The 17,364-nt window shown below is 34.3% G+C and overlaps 1 protein-coding gene across 5 annotated transcripts in view; it reads right to left on the minus strand.

Moving 5' to 3' along the window:
* The window catches only part of LOC149579872 (DExH-box ATP-dependent RNA helicase DExH1-like), a 187,841-nt gene that overhangs the window by 75,191 nt on the left and 95,286 nt on the right, over positions 1–17,364 (minus strand). The window lies entirely within an intron of this gene.

The following is a 17,364-nucleotide window of genomic DNA, read 5'->3' on the forward strand; positions in this document are numbered from 1 at the left end:
TGTTAATCACCCAGGTATTGAATTTGTTTGATACTTGGCTTGATAATGCTGAGTAGAAGACAAATTTCTCATAATCATGTTCTACATTTGTCTTTCCAACTTTAGCAAAGGATTCTTCTTGTTTTGTTCTATTAGGGCACTTGATTGCAAAGCGTCCATACTGATCACATCTGAAACATTGTATTTGGGAGTTGTCTTTCCTCTTCTTGGATGATCTATTTCCATAAGTATTCTTCTTTCTCTTGAAGTTTTTCTTCTTACCTTTCTTATGTGAATTTTTGTTTAATGCATAAATATCCTCATCTACGGGTTTCTGATTATTTCCTTTTGTTATCAGTCTCAATTCTTCTTGCAAGCAATATGTTTGTAACCTATCAAATTAGGTGAGTTTTCATCTTGCACTTAATCGTTGAACAAATCACTCCCATGAGTCTGGTAGCCACCTAGAGCTATTAGTGTTAACTCCTTGCTATCAATTTGATATCAAGCTGTTGACAGATGATCTCTTAATTCAGTGATTTTCATGAAACATTCTCAACTGGTACAAAGAAAAGGAACACAATGGACAACTAAATCATCCAGCATAAGGATATATAATAAAAGCTCAAGAAATCAGAATCCTCAGACATAACGTGAGAAATCCAAAAGCATCGATCTTGTATAGAGGAGAATAACATTAAGAATTGATATTCACACAATGTTATAAATAGCTAAATGTTGATCATTAAAGTATAAAAGGAATTGAAACATTAGTCAATTCCAGCAAATGCATCATTTACTTGGCTACAAAGGATCAAACTAAAACATCATTCTCAATTTGAGAAGACTTCAAAAGGAGATAAAAACACCCCACTGATAAGAGCAGTTTTTAAATCCTTTGGGAATTAAAGAAGAGATTCATTTATCTTTGAAGGGCTTCACTAGGACATTCAGCAGTGAGTGTCAATAAGAAAGCAATGCAGAGAATAAGGTATTCTCTGAAAAAGGACTGAAACAAATGCATATGTAAGGATGGGTATATCCAAAGTGACTATCCATAAGGCCTAGTTAGAGGTAAACCCTCTTTTAGGAAGGATGGGTACATCAATACTGATTACCCATAAGATCTTAAAGAGAGGAAATGTGGTGAGGTGATGGTGCTTAGTGGAGGGCTGTTCTAACTATTTAGAGCCCCAGGAACTAAGCACTTGATCAAAGCCTCTCCTCAATAAGGAAATTAAATTGAAGTTAGGATGTTATAATCTTGCATTTAAATTTCAGTAACTAGATCTAATATTTTCAATTTATTTCTATCTTTATTGGAATACTAACATATGTTGCAGGTTCATCAGCCAAGAGGTCATTAAGTTCGATCAAGGAGTTCAAGGGACATTACAATTGGATATGGAACATCAAATAACACTAAAATACAATTAATAATCTACTTGGAATATATGGTGTTTCAGTCAGATACAAGAATGATCATCAGTTTCCAAAACATATATGAAATAATGATGTGACTGAATAGAATTAAATATGTATGTTAGAATATACAGCATGCTGATATACATACACACAAATATTCATCATCAAATCAATCATCATTTCTATATCTCATCAAAGATACCATTTATTCAATAAATATCCTTTTGGGATTTAGACCATTATTCCTTAAGTTACTCCAGCCTTCCTTCTTCATTACTAAAGTCGTAACAAGAATCTTAGCATTGCTTTTATTACTATATTTATATATATTAGACAATGTATAGATTCACTATCCCCAATAGAATTTAGGTATACTAATATTATGTAAATTAGTATTTAACTCATAGGTACATAATAACAATATAATGTAAATCAGTATCTAACATAGATGCATAATAGTATAATTTACTGTAAAAACCCCTAGCCAGTTATAGTTCAACAATTAAACCATGACATATCAATTGCCTTAACTAATCAGAAGTTTTGACATTTTGTCAAACAAGATGGCAGACAACTATTAACACTCTATTAATAATGTTATAAATCTTAGTCACCATATCAGAAGTTGCACAACCACTCACGATTTTAATTCATTTCAGCAACTTCAAGAAATTTAAAATGTTGACATATGGAAATCAAACTATAACCACATTGCTCTTTATTCGCTTCAAACATAAACCAGATTTACATATTATTAATTAGCACCTGGATTGTGATAGAATTTGACTGGCCATCCCACACTCCTGTCCTTTCTATCAATCAACGTTAGCTCTTCTTTGCCAACAATATGAAATCGTGTTCCTTCTAGTCATCAATTAGAAGGCCAAAGTTTGGAAAAAATAGGCCGGCTGCAAGTGAGGGTTCTCACTACTAACACATTGCTCTTTGAATATGCTACCACACATGTCAATTCAGCTTTCAAGATGTGGAAGAATAAAGGCAAGACATAGTGACAATCGCCGGCAGTCCCAGGATGAAACGCTAGCTTTAATATAGCATAATGCCCAAGCTCAAAATGCTGCTAGTCAAACGCAGACCTCAAAAAATTAATAATGTCCCCCTCTTTCAGAATTTCGCTAGTTACCAGAAAATTCAAATCACCACAATATCAAATGCTCATAATCTAACTCTCCTTAGTCACTGAAATACAGTAGGAGACCAAACAAATTGCTATACAGCAACAACAATTTGCCACAATACTCAAAGATCGATCCCAAAACTATAACACCAATCTCCCAGACATGGATAATGACAGATAGGAGATTTGACCAGTGAAACCACTATACATCAGCAATGACTTCAAACATCACAACTCAGAGACCCTTATACTTCAGCAAGGGTTCACAATTCAAAACTCAGGAAAAAGCCACAAAGCCAACAAAAGTAAGTATAATTTCAAGCACACTTTCCCCAATGAAATGTGCTCTCATTTATAATCCTTTGTTGGCCGAAGTTTCCTTAAAACTCCACTTCAGAAATTGTGGAAGTTTTCCAAATGAACTCAACACTAGAAACTTTCCAACACACTTTTTAGAAATATCACTTCATGTCATTATTATAATAATATAAACATTATTATAATAATGCAACTTAATAATTAATGAATAAATAAGAGCTCAAGCAATTATTAACTTTATTTACTGCAGGTGACGACCAACTACCGAAGCCACCCACTGCACTACCAAAAATAGACCTACTAAAAATAGTAAATCTACAGCTAGGACCCCCCAAACACCCTGTCAACTCACGACGGTAGTTGTGATGAGCTAACTCCATCAACTGCATAGACCTACCAAAAATGGGGACATTACATTTACTATCACACAATAATTACTTCCTTGCCCTATATAGACTAATACCCATAATTTAGAATATATATATATATATATATAGGATTTCTGATTTGTTATTATTATTCTTATTATTGTTATTATTATATATGATCTCAAGATAATTAATATAGTTTCGTTTATTAATGCCAATATACTTCATTGCTATTACTATCAGATTTTAATGTTATATATAGACCTGAACATATATTGGCCATTTATTCCTAATAAAGAATTGACAAAATATTCTGTGAATTACTATTAAGCTCATAGATACGTGACAACAGCATCGCTGAGCACAAAGCTTGCCAACCTTGTAAATATATTCATAATTTCCCATCTTCCATTCAATTGCTGACCAATATATATATATTGATCTGAATCTCCCATGTTTTTTTATCTTATAGTTATTTTCTACTCCATAAAATCTCCGTTTTTATATCTTCATTTCCTTGAAATACCTCTATCCAAATAAATGCAACTACTTTTAAAGACATACTTCTTCCTAATTGCATCTCTCGGAGAATAACCAATCCTAAATAATCCAAACTATGGAGATTAATTAGCATGTTTGCTAATTCTTTCTCTTTTATTCTATTATTAAATTCCATTTCTTAAGGGGGACATCACAAAGATCCATCCAGTAATGCAAGACCCATAATTACTAATACAAGACCTTTAATTAGTAATGCCAAGGCAAGCTAATCCAATATAAAGATGGAGCAAAACAAAGAGGGAACTTGAAGTCAACAAGCACAAAGTATGCATCTATAGTTTTTAAAAATTCAAATAATGGGATGTGTTCAATAGTCAGGAGCAACATTTAGCATAGGCATTCCAAAGGTGGATCTACTCTATATCTCAAGAAGAAAAAAATGTCAAAAGTCGCCAGAGTCATTCCATATGTGGGACTGCTTGTAGTATAATCTTATTTAAGAGGCCTAGTATTGTGACTATATTGAGACTGCTTTGTCTATAGATAGCACAAAGTGGTCTGGCTTATGTAGTGTGGGGTTTTCTTTAGTGTGATATTATATCTGCATGTTTATTATCCATTTCTGTATGTGTTTCATTTACTATAGCAGTTAAGATTTGTAGCAAAAGTTTGCATAATCTCCCACCACTTAATTAGTGTTTACAAGCATTTTCCATACTTTGTTTCCTTTCAAATGTTTTCTGCTCACTTCTTTGCATTGAAAACTCTCTGCTAACAATAAGTGAGTTTGAAACAAATATTCATTTCAAACATTTGGATGTTGTGTAGGACTACCAATTAGATGGATGTTGGAAATGTATCAAATTACATTTTCTTTACAATTTTTAGAATGTGCAAGAGCAAGTTGTCCATTTTTTTTAGCATCTTGCAACAATTTTTAGACTACACAATGGGGAGAAATATCCCGTGAGCAATTTGTATGAGGCCACAGATGTTATCAATAAATTCTATAGTGTAGCCGACGAGTAGAATTGTATCTAAAAGGGTGCATGACAGTTGAGTCACCCCTTTGCAAAAGTATATGTACATCGTCTGTAGGGAATATTGAGACATCATCATCATCATAATCATTATTGTAAGCATAGGAGTGCATATTGCGTATATGAGTAAAGTATATGTTCTGTGTTATTTCTTACCCTACTACATGCGATAAGTATCTGTTTACCCTGTACGGTAAACATTTGGCGTCGTTGCCAGTCGAACCTGTAACAAAGGAATTCTTATGAAGATTAATGTTGAATCTGCTTAATAAAGATAGGAATAAGATAAAAGATAAGGATGAGATATGCACAACACAGGAACTATTAATTTTATCACAATAGGCAAAGCGTAGATAGAAGCTTCAGCAGCTTACCAACAGACACTGACAGGGTGAAGGAGCACAGGAGGGCGTGCTCACCTAGCAGACCAGGAGTGCCGAGGAATTGCTAGAAGAAACTCGACAACGATTAAATTTGGGGGAAGAGCCAAGGAAGGAGTTCCTTAACTTGTATACATTGAGGGTAGAGAATCTGAACAGAAGGGAAGTAACTTACACGGCTCGAAATACTAAAGGAGCACGAGTGTGGAGTGAGCTCTTTGTTCCCAATACACCCAGCGAACAGATACAGGCAAAGAATTGAACTTCACTTGAGGAAGATCATTTATCACTGACTAATGCAGTTGTCCAAAGTAGGGCGGTTGTCCGAAGCAGTGCAGTTGTGCAAAAGCACAAATGTTGAGGACAACACAAGTACTCAAAACAGCACAGGTGCTTAGAACAATGCAAGTACACAAGTACCACAGAATCAGAAGAAAGTAGCAATGGCAGGACCAAAGAAAAAATGGTTGAAGTTCAACAGTGATGGGACGGCAGATCCGATTAGACATTGCAAAACATGCGAAACAATATGGACAGCGAATGGTGTAACAAACCATGATGACTGGGTTCGACAGTTCCTAAAGACCCTACGAGGTGTAGTGATTGATTGGTTTTCGGATGCCGATCCACAAAAATTAACTACATGCACAAAAGTCAAGAAGGAATTCATAGCAGAGTTCCGTCTACTAAGGGATGATAATTGAATTGTGGCAAAAATATATAGTACGAAGCAAGGAAAGAATAAAATGATCCGTGTCTATGCAAGAAGGCTGAAAGAGTTGGTGGGGAAGATGGAGAGCCAACCAGCAGACGGATTAAAGAAAAGATGGTTTGTTGAACAGCTACAGCCGACACTAAAGAAAACGATGAAAATTGTACCTCCAACATCGTACATAGATGCATACAATCGGTTGATGGATCTGGGGAGTGAGCAGAAAACAAGCAAAAAGAAGAAACACAAATCATCGGACTCGAACGATTCATCTTCCGAAAGTAGCAGCAACAACAAAGAATCAAGTAAGTTTGAGCACTGCAGAAGGATATGTTACAAATGATAAAGGAATTTAAAAATCTGAAAAAGAATCCTGACTCGATGAAAGGGGAATTATGGTGTACAGACTATAAGGAGAAGGGCCACAAAAAGGGTTCCTGCCCAAAAAAACAATTTTGCAATATCTGCCAAATTGCGGGACATTCCACAAAGGAATGCCCATTCAATATGAAGACAAAGGGACACCAGCAAGTGTTACTGACGCAAGAAGTGTCCACTGGAGCAGGAACGAACACGACCAATGACACAACCTCAGGAGGGCATCAGAACAATAATTGGCGCAAACGAGGCAGTAACAATAATAGTAATAATGGAGGCCGAAGTCAAATACAGTACGACTCGAGTGGATGATCGATGATACAATGTCATGCGTGCAACCTCTAGGGGCACTTCACCAGAGATTGTACCAGGAAGGAAATGCCACAACTATTGTGCAGATGGTGTGGTCCAAGAGACCATGAGGATCTAAAATCCCTAAGCAAGGGGTGAACCTTTTAAGCATTGAAACATGTGATGAGGAGTTACTAGCCATCACTCGCAAACAAGCAAAGAAAAGAAGAGGTTGCAGCAAGCACAAATAGAGTTGGAAAAACAAATGGAAATGGAAAAATTACAAGCAAAAGACACTAAGGGCACCTTGAAGAGGAACCTAGCAGAACAAAATATTATAAGGCATGTTATGCAAATGGAAGTTCCTAAGAAATTGAATGACCCTTTTACAATGCCTTAGTTACGAACGGCGATACTGAACATGACACCACTCCCGAAAGCAACGGAAGAGACAGGAAAGGATGGCAACAGAACGACTGCAACAAACCCAATGCTACTGGTACTCACTATGGGAAGACATCTAGCGGTAGTAGAGATAGGTATCCTAGGAACCGTACTCATGAACACAATCGTCAATGGAGGGTCAAGAGTAAACGTACTACTAGAGGATATATGGAAAAATTTGGGACAATGTAATGATCCCATTTTAGCAGTTGACCAAGTGTGTGTGCGTTAGCCTTGTTCTACATGGTCCCGAGGGCTAACGAAGGGTTTAATGGGATCTTGGAGTGTTTTGGCCAAGTCATTTCCAGTTTGGGCCAAAACAACGTTGATTTACTCAGTTTCAGGCATACTTACTATTTTTAGTAAGCCGGCAGGACACAGTGCAGGTCAATTTTGGTGATTGGATTCGATACTCCTCGGTGAGAGCTTTCCGATGAGCTATCACTCTCATTATTCGAAGTCCGATTGCTAATATATTTTAATGCCTGAAGTTTTATTAAAATAACGTCTAATTTAATTGTAAAATATTAAAGTGTTACTTTAATATTCATTTTATGGTGATGTGTACCCAAGGGAGACATAAGGGGTATTTTAATATATGTTTTATATTACACATCTTTTATCCCACATTGCCCATATGAGTTGAGCGGACCCGTGGGAATAGAATAAAAGGAAGCATTTGTGGCTTCATTAGGCAGGTTGAATATGAGAAGAAATTGGTGTATGAGTTGCAGCTCTGTTCTTGGCATTTGAGGACGTTTATCCTCTTTTGTAACATTCTAGACGTCATTCCCTTGGGGTTTGGCCTTTGGAATTCTTTGTTATCGGCTTCATTATCAGGCAGTTTAGTTGCATTTCCGGCTACAGGCAGATTTGATATTTTGCTCATATCTTCTTCACTACTTGTCCGACGCTTATGCCGCTTGGAGGGAATGGTATTATGAAGGTAGTGCACTGATTGGAGGACAAAGTATTGTAGCTGCTACAATACTTTGTCCTCCAATCAGTGCACTACCTTCATAATACCATTCCCTCCAAGCGGCATAAGCGTCGGACAAGTAGTGAAGAAGATATGAGCAAAATATCAAATCTGCCTGTAGCCGGAAATGCAACTAAACTGCCTGATAATGAAGCCGATAACAAAGAATTCCAAAGGCCAAACCCCAAGGGAATGACGTCTAGAATGTTACAAAAGAGGATAAACGTCCTCAAATGCCAAGAACAGAGCTGCAACTCATACACCAATTTCTTCTCATATTCAACCTGCCTAATGAAGCCACAAATGCTTCCTTTTATTCTATTCCCACGGGTCCGCTCAACTCATATGGGCAATGTGGGATAAAAGATGTGTAATATAAAACATATATTAAAATACCCCTTATGTCTCCCTTGGGTACACATCACCATAAAATGAATATTAAAGTAACACTTTAATATTTTACAATTAAATTAGACGTTATTTTAATAAAACTTCAGGCATTAAAATATATTAGCAATCGGACTTCGAATAATGAGAGTGATAGCTCATCGGAAAGCTCTCACCGAGGAGTATCGAATCCAATCACCAAAATTGACCTGCACTGTGTCCTGCCGGCTTACTAAAAATAGTAAGTATGCCTGAAACTGAGTAAATCAACGTTGTTTTGGCCCAAACTGGAAATGACTTGACCAAAACACTCCAAGATCCCATTAAACCCTTCGTTAGCCCTCGGGACCATGTAGAACAAGGCTAACGCACACACACTTGGTCAACTGCTAAAATGGGATCATTACAGACAACCTATGCTGCAACTACCTACATTTCAACTACTCATTACCAATCAACACGAAATCAAGCCCTTAGGGACCCTGATGGCACATCCTGTAACCATCGGGACATAGCCATTCTTATTGGATTTCGTGGTTATTCCATTAAAAAGAAAAGGGTATGACATCATCCTTGGACGAGGCTGGCTAGTACAGGTGAAGGTGAAACATGATTGGAAACCAAATACCCTATCCATGGAACACGGAGGCCAAAGATTTGTAACTAACTACACACACAGATGATTTGTAATCAACTTATCCATTTCTGTATTTGTTTCATTTAATATAACAATTAAGATTTGTAGCAAAAGTTTGCATAATCTCCCCCCTCTAAATTAGTGTTCACAAGCATTTTCCATACTCCATTTCCTTTCAAATGTTTTTTGCTCACTTCTTTGTGTTGAAAACTCTCTACTAACAATAAGTGAATTTGAAACAAAAATTCATATCAAACGCTTGGATGTTTTGTAGGACTACCAATTAGATGGATGTTGGAAATGTATCAAATTACATTTTCTTTACAATTTTTAGAATGTGCAAGAGCAAGTTGTCCACTTTTTTAGCATCTTGCAACAATTTTTAGACTACACAATGGGGAGAAATATCCAATGAGCAATTTGTATGAGGTCATGGATAGAGTGTAGGAGGAAATTAGAACTAGGATCAAGAATGATAGGGACAAGTACAAGAAATTATGAGAGATTACAAATAACCAATGCAATCATCTAATACATGCTCTACCCCTTGGTGTATACTACTTGCATCCATTATTCCATAGCACCTAATTTTGAGAAGATGCAAAGCTAAACGAGAATGTGCTCACAGAGATGGAAAGATTGTGCCGCACTTGAGGAGCTTACAGGCAAATATGGAAAAAATGATTGTACACAAGCAAGCAAGGAGTGGCTAACTAAATTGAAGATGACATTACATGCAACTATGCTAAAGCACAATGGTGGTATTGTTTTGACAAGGAGGCCAAACTTTGATAAACCTATCGCTCTTTAACACAATGGTGGGATTATTTTGTTAAGGATGGCAGAAACCTTCAAGGTACGGCAATGTCCCTTTTGAGCCAGCCAGGCAACTCATCCGCTTGCAAGAATATTTGAAATGCCTCTAAATACATCCATTCCAAGAAAAACAATCATTTGAAGCAACAAAATACAAATAATTTTCTCTTTGCTCACTAAATGGATTATAAATATGAGCCAGTTTTTGATGAATAAGATTCTGATATTTTTAAGGAAATAAAGATTGATCGTAAGCAGATTGGTCAAGTTAGAAGAGGCTATATGCTTGCAGCTTTGGCAGCAAGACTTATAGCAATCTACTCTAGTTTAGATATGTTATTTCTAATCTAGTTTAGATATGTTGCAATTAATAATTACTTATTGTAATCATTGTTTTCATTGATTTTCCAGATATAATTCCTATTTTTTAGAACTTCTTTTGTGTACACCATTAAAATATAATGTAATTTGACTATAATATGCATCATCAAAAAAACCAATCAATTAAAATTGATATATTGATCCAAACTCTAAATGGATCACAAATATGAGCCAATTCTGGATGAATATGACTCTGATATTTTATAAGAAATTTGAGATTGATCCTAAGCAGATTGATCGAATTAGAAGACGCTATATGCTTGCATGTTTAACAAGACTTGTAGAAATCTACTCTAGTACACTTCGCAGCAGCAAGAGTTATTGGCTTACTCAATTTTTTCTTATTTTGTAATTAAAAATCAAGCTACATACTTGCAATATTTTACTAAATAGTAATAAATAATCATACTATATTACTATGCATTGTGTATCATGATCAATGGTCTGAAAATAAATAAAATAAATACTGCCGAAAAATTAATGTTTAAAACCGCCTTTCTCTTAACTCCATTGAGAAAACTAGGCTAGTGTACTTTGCAGCAGCAAGAGTTATTGACTCACTCTGTTTTTTGCTATTTTGTGTTTGACAATCAAACTACACACTTGCAATATGTTATTATATCGTAATGAACTATCATACTATATTATTATGCATTGTGCAATGACAACAATAATTTGAAAGTTAATAAAATGCATACGTTCAAATATTTAAATGTAAATTCTTGTTTGTCTTCACTCTCTTTATCTCTATGCAACTAGTAGTTACATTGCCTTTAAATTAAAAAAGGCAATTTTTCACTTTTTCTTCGTTTTGAAATTCCCATTTAAACCACGATTCTTTTAAAATATATTTGGCTTTCACTTTGCCAAATAATTGCCATGAAGAGTTTATACTACTAAACAGCATGCTGATGTTTTGGTAGCTTTAGTATGATAAACCTATGAAATCAAAGAGAAATTAATATAATGACAATGATACATACATACATACATAACTATAATTAAGTTTGCCATTACATTATATTAATTATGTTGATGGATAGACATGTCCCTTGAAGAGACATGTCTCTTCTCTTGGTTTATTCATCATACAAATACAACCAGGACTTTGCCATTTGAAAAACACATATGCAGTGATCCTAGAAAACCAACATGGTATCAGAGCTAGAATTCGAATTAATATAATATATATATTCCGAAAATTTATTATTGCAAGTTAGATGTCACAATGCTATAATATCAGAGAAGATTGTGATTAAATCAAGGTAATGAGAATCGGAATCGGAATCAGATCAAAATATATATATATATATACTCTTTATTAAATATATAACTTAAACACACTATAACATCATCAAATAGAAGCTAACATACATTAAAATGGAACATAAATGATAAATCCATCACATACGTAACTACATCACACATAAAATGTAAATTGTACCTGAAGTAAATAGAAATCATAGGATCATAATGAGTCAAATCATAGAATGTATGTAAGATGAAGATCCATAAGACATCAATTCATAAATGTATGTAAGATAAAGATCCATGAAGCGAATTCAGTATCAGTAAACAAAATGAAAAAACAAGGCTATGGCTCAAGCATCATCATCATCATCAAGCTCAGTCGATATTTTGTGATTCACAAAAGTGATTTTGGCGATTTTTTGCATGAATCGACGATTCATGCGATGAAATCGCTGATCTAGTTCACCGGTTCAAAAAAATCAGGAACCATGAATCGAATCACCAAACTCGTGATTCAAGCAATTTCATGGAAATTCTCGTTACTATGGATTAAATATTAAAAAATTTAATAAATACAAGATTTTCCTATGGTCAAGTTTTCTCATTAACATTGTGGAAAATTGAAGAATTTGAGAGCATCATTGACCAAACCTATGCAGAGTTCAACTAAAATTCAAACAAAGCTCCTCCAAATATTATGTTCAGGTATATAGGGTGTAGCCCCACTCTTCAGAAATGTTATGTCTAGAATCATAACCAAGGAAAGTGGATGGAAACATTTCTGACATGTACTATCTTGGGCATTTAGAGGTGGAAATCACCAAATTCATACTTGAATGGAATAATATATGACTGTGATACATATCTTCTGAAATCAAAACATATTTGAATGGTAGCACTTATGTCTATGAAATATACTTTAGACAAAGTCATTGCGTTTCAATCCATCGTCTCAAATCTGTGTTGTCGAAAGGGAAAGAGAGGGACCAGATAGAGGATATGATTCAGTCAAACTTTAGTGATCTTGGTCTTATTGATTCAGAGGTTGTAAACCATGTTGATTCTCCAATAATCAATAAATTTGTAGCACTCAAGAGGACAGTAATTTATGAATATATTTCATGACTATGTGATTTTAATGGGCCAAACCCCTGTGTACATTATGAGGAAGTGACAAAATCCAAATGATGTCACTTGTATTTGAAAAAGTTACTATAAGGTGATGATCTTATAATAACTTTTATTATGAGATCAAACAAATTGAGTATATAGTGAATGTCTTGTATCTCAATATTCTAGAAGGCCATTACTCAAAGAGTATTTGGTGAATATCATTGATATTCTAGGAGGCCAATACTCTTGATATCAGATGTGCTATCAAACTTTATTTTGAATACTTGGTGGACATCATTGATATTCTGGGAGGCCAATACTCTTGATATCTTATGTGATATCAAACTTTGGTTTGAGTACTTGGTGAATATCATTGATATTCTAGGAGGCCAATACTCTTAATATCAAATGTGATATCAAACATTATTTTCAGTACTTGGTGAATATCATTGATTTTCTGGGAGACTGATACTCTTGATATCAAATGTGATATCAAACCTTATTGAGTAATTGGTGAATATCATGTATTTTGGGAGATCAATGCTCATGATATCAAATGTGATATCAAAATGGTGGATATCTTCTGATCAAACATATCTTTAAAATTTGCCATACCTAATATTACCTATGGTGCAATATGTGTCCTATGTTTATCCTCCCTAACTAAGAGGTAGTGTTGATGTTTTGGTAGCTTTCGTAGGACAAACCTATGAGATCAACGAGAAATTAATATAATAACAATGATATATATATATATATATATATATATATATATATATATATATATATATATATATATATATATATATATATATATATATATATATATATATATATATATATATATATATATATATAATTGAGTTTGCCATTACATTATATTAATTATGTTGATGAATAGACATGTCCAGTGGGACATGTCTTTTCTCTTGATTTATTCCTCACACAAACACAACCAGGACGTTGCCATTTGAAAAACACATACCACATTCAGGGCAATGCTTCGTACATTTGCAGCGATCCCAGAAAACCCACACAGGGATTGACAAAATTGAAGCTTTGCAATTTGAACTTTGTTTCTCTTTTCATGTACTTTATTTGATATAACATAACAAGAGCAAACTTTTTCCATGTTGAAGAGTACTTTAGCAGTTTGGATTTTTTGACTTTTACCCATGTTTTTCACATTCAAAGCAATACAACTAGATTCAATTTACACTTTCATTTTCCATTTGAATTACATGCAAATATTATATTTTAATTTTCACATCTTAGCAAAAAATGTTTGTCAATTTTTACAGTACAAGCCCAATGATTGAATGTAGATATTTCTGATTTAAATTTATAATATTCTTTGGTCTATTGTATATTTTCTTATAGTTGCATCATAGAATCTTTTAATTAATGCAACCATTGAAGTTTTCCTTGACCCACTTGCCAAGAAAAGACATGGCCAGGACATAAAAAAAGTCTAATCAAGAATTATCAGATCAGAGCCATCAAATAAGTAATATATGTTTGTTCTTAATAACTTCAAACTTGGCTTCTTCAATAATTTCATGTAATTGTATATTGTGGTTCATTTCTTGTTTTCCTATACAATACTTAGTATACTTGAAATGCAATTCTTCTCCACCTTATGCAAAATACAAGACATGATTAAGTTTTAGTAATAGAGATTCAACTAAGTATAAAAACTATAAGAGATATCATTTACTTTGGGTTGAGTTGAAGTCCCACTTTATTATACCATTTTCTCCAAAGAGAATGGTGGCTCGTAAATTAATTTCATCTCTTTTTAAAATGTAATGAAAATGTTATCCTCTATAATAAACATAAGCAGGAGCCTGGTTTTCTTAGTATTGCCCCTACCATCATTGCCTTGTCTTGCACTTGTTAATCATGTGACTATTGTAAACCCTTGAATGATTGTTGTTGTCGTATTTGCAGAACTCATTTTCACATGCACTTGTAACTTAGATCCTATGCTGAGCCACTCCACTGATAACTATTGACATGAAAGAGGTGTTTTACCAAGCTAGATCAAAATCTTAGTTCTTTCACACTAGTTACTTAAGTTCACTTAGGGTATGCATAGGAGAGCTATGAATTTATGCCTAAGTTATAGATTAAGAGTCAAGACACGTGTCATAATCTTATACAATTTAATGTCTCAGCTTGGCCTATACAACCATGGCATTCCGTTTATAATTGCAATCTAGTCATCATTGTATGTTTGCATTCTTTGACAGAATAAATTATTCTCTCGTGGATGATCTCTCTTGTTCTTCCATAGAAGTTCATAAATCTTGGGTAGCCTCAAAGCTTGTGGGATTGCTTCTACTTAGTCTAAACTGAGAGAGCTAGGTTGCAATTCTTGGTGGATTTATCATTTGAGCATTCTCTTATATTGAATGATGAACTGGAGAATCAGAAAAACATAATCAGTAGAACAAACTTAGGGTGTCTCCTCTTTATGTCTTTCTATTGTATGCTTATTTTAGAGCTTGATAATGCAAATCTAAGCTCACCATTGAGTTCAAGGTGTCCAAGACAGTCAATTTACCATTTTGCTTCATCCAAACCAAACATGCAAAGCCAGATCTACAAGGGTTTGAAGCTGGGAAGTGTCATATTTTGTTGTTGCTTTTATAGGCATGCTGTGTGGTTATCTAAACATAATTCTTGGCTTTAGGCATATATTATTTACAATTTTTACATATTTTTCTTTACAAATGCTCCCAAGACATACCCTACCACAAAAGAAAATCAAATGGAGGGGTACCCAAATCATCATACATATGCATGTGCTGGTAACTTAGCTTCCAACCCTAAAAGATAGTTCATGAATTTCAGCCAGCTATTTTCATCTTCTACAAAATGAAGAAGTACAACACAATAACTCATTTCCCTGAAGAATGCTAAGCTCTTTAGAAAAAGCATTGGCAATGTTTGTTGAGGTTGAAATTTTCTGCTTTTGTAAATATGTCAACTCTTTGACTCTTGAGGCATAGACACATATGATAGCAATTCCAGATTCTATAGGATGCTAACTTCTTGATGTGTTATTGTTCATTTAATATAATCACATTCCTTAATCAAATACAAGATGCATTCAAAAATTCTACTTGCCTATGATGCTTCTGTGTATATTTCATCATATGCACATGCATCTGACTCGTACTTTCCTTACATTTGTCCTTTTGCCCATACACCTGTGTCATTCTGCACCTAACATCCAAAAGTAGGTCATAGAAATTGATCATTACAATGGTTCCACTAAGCCAATACCAATCATTAAGTGCCTTAAAAATTGGAGCTATCCAAAATGCAGACTATAACTGGGCATGGACTGCCATACAGTTAAGAGAGCAGCTGAGAAGATATTCAACATCTTAATGATTCTTCAGAAACAACCTATATCCCTTAAAACAACATAGAAAATTCAATTGGTAAATTTGCCTCTTGCAACAAACAGTAAATTTCCATCAAATATGTTGAATGCTTTAAAGTTTAAAGCCCATAGATGAAACTGGCAATATTGGCAAAGCACAAACAGAAAGTGAAACATGAAGCTATCTGTCACTTAATTTTTCCTTTGATTATTTGGTCTTTACTTTTTAAGGTTCAAGAGACTATGGGAAAGGCATCTATTAAAGTTTCAGACAGGTTAAATCTTGTGAAAATCTCAATTTTCATGTTCTTCTTCGAGAAAGTAATAAAGCAGGATTTTGAAAGTTGCAGATGTTAAGAGTCAGTGTTCCAATATTGTAAAGGTCTTTAAAAGTCTAGTCATCATAACACCTTGCAACATAGATGTAATGGTAGGAGGATCAAAGATTACCTTTTAATGGAGTTTTCACTCGTTGAAGGATTTCTCCAGGGTAATTGTTGTTTTGCATGTTTCCATTCTGTTTTAAGTTTCTTCCAAATTTCACATTTGAAAGAGAATTGATAACTGTGATCAGTCTATATGGACGTAAGCATGTTTTTGTCAATGTAAATGTGTTTGTTTGTGTTCTGCCTCTATGTCTGTGTTTGTTCTTTTGAGTCTATTTTCATTTTTCTGTGTGGGTGGTTGTATGTAAATGCATCTCCACATGCCTGGGTGTACCTCTATGTGTCTTATTTTGTGTTTCTATGAACCAGCATATGTTTGTGTAGACCTCTGTTTTCAACTTTTCTGAGTCTACACATCTAACTGTTTGTATCTTTGACTGTTTGTATGTATCTGGTTAAATATGCCTTTGTGTCTCTTTGTGCCTCTGTGTGTGTGTTTGGGTCCATCTCTAAGTCTGTTTGAGTATGTATTTGTATGATCGTCTATGTCTGTCTTTCACTATCAAATCTTATGTATATGTTTGTGTTAACCATAAATCCGCGTTTAAAGTAAATGTTAACATTAAAGCTGGAATGGATGATAAGTTGAATCTCCATTGCAGCTATTCAGGATATTAAAACAATATTCTCTAAGACGAAGTAAAATTAAACAGCCAAAAAAGGAACCTATTTATATTAAAATTTAAGAAGCACCCTACACACATTTACCTTATTATACCAATGCTGCAGCACAATAATCAATCACAAAGAACAATTCAGGATAGAGTTCTTCTTTCCAAGCTAAAACTTCATTTAATTCAGATATTTCATTACTTATTTAATTATTATCCTTCAGACAAAAATGTTATAAGTCGCCATATATCTTTTTCTATTTTAGAAGAGAGATTGTTAACAAAAAAGTTATTTTGACCACTGAACTACTAAACATCTTTGACATGCTCTTAAGGACAAAATACTAAAAAGTCGAAGAGGGGTTGGGGGGGCGC

Source organism: Cupressus sempervirens, chromosome 1 (genome assembly GCF_028749045.1).
Source record: "Cupressus sempervirens isolate cs-2001-9-10 chromosome 1, ASM2874904v1, whole genome shotgun sequence".
Lineage (NCBI taxonomy): Eukaryota > Viridiplantae > Streptophyta > Pinopsida > Cupressales > Cupressaceae > Cupressus > Cupressus sempervirens.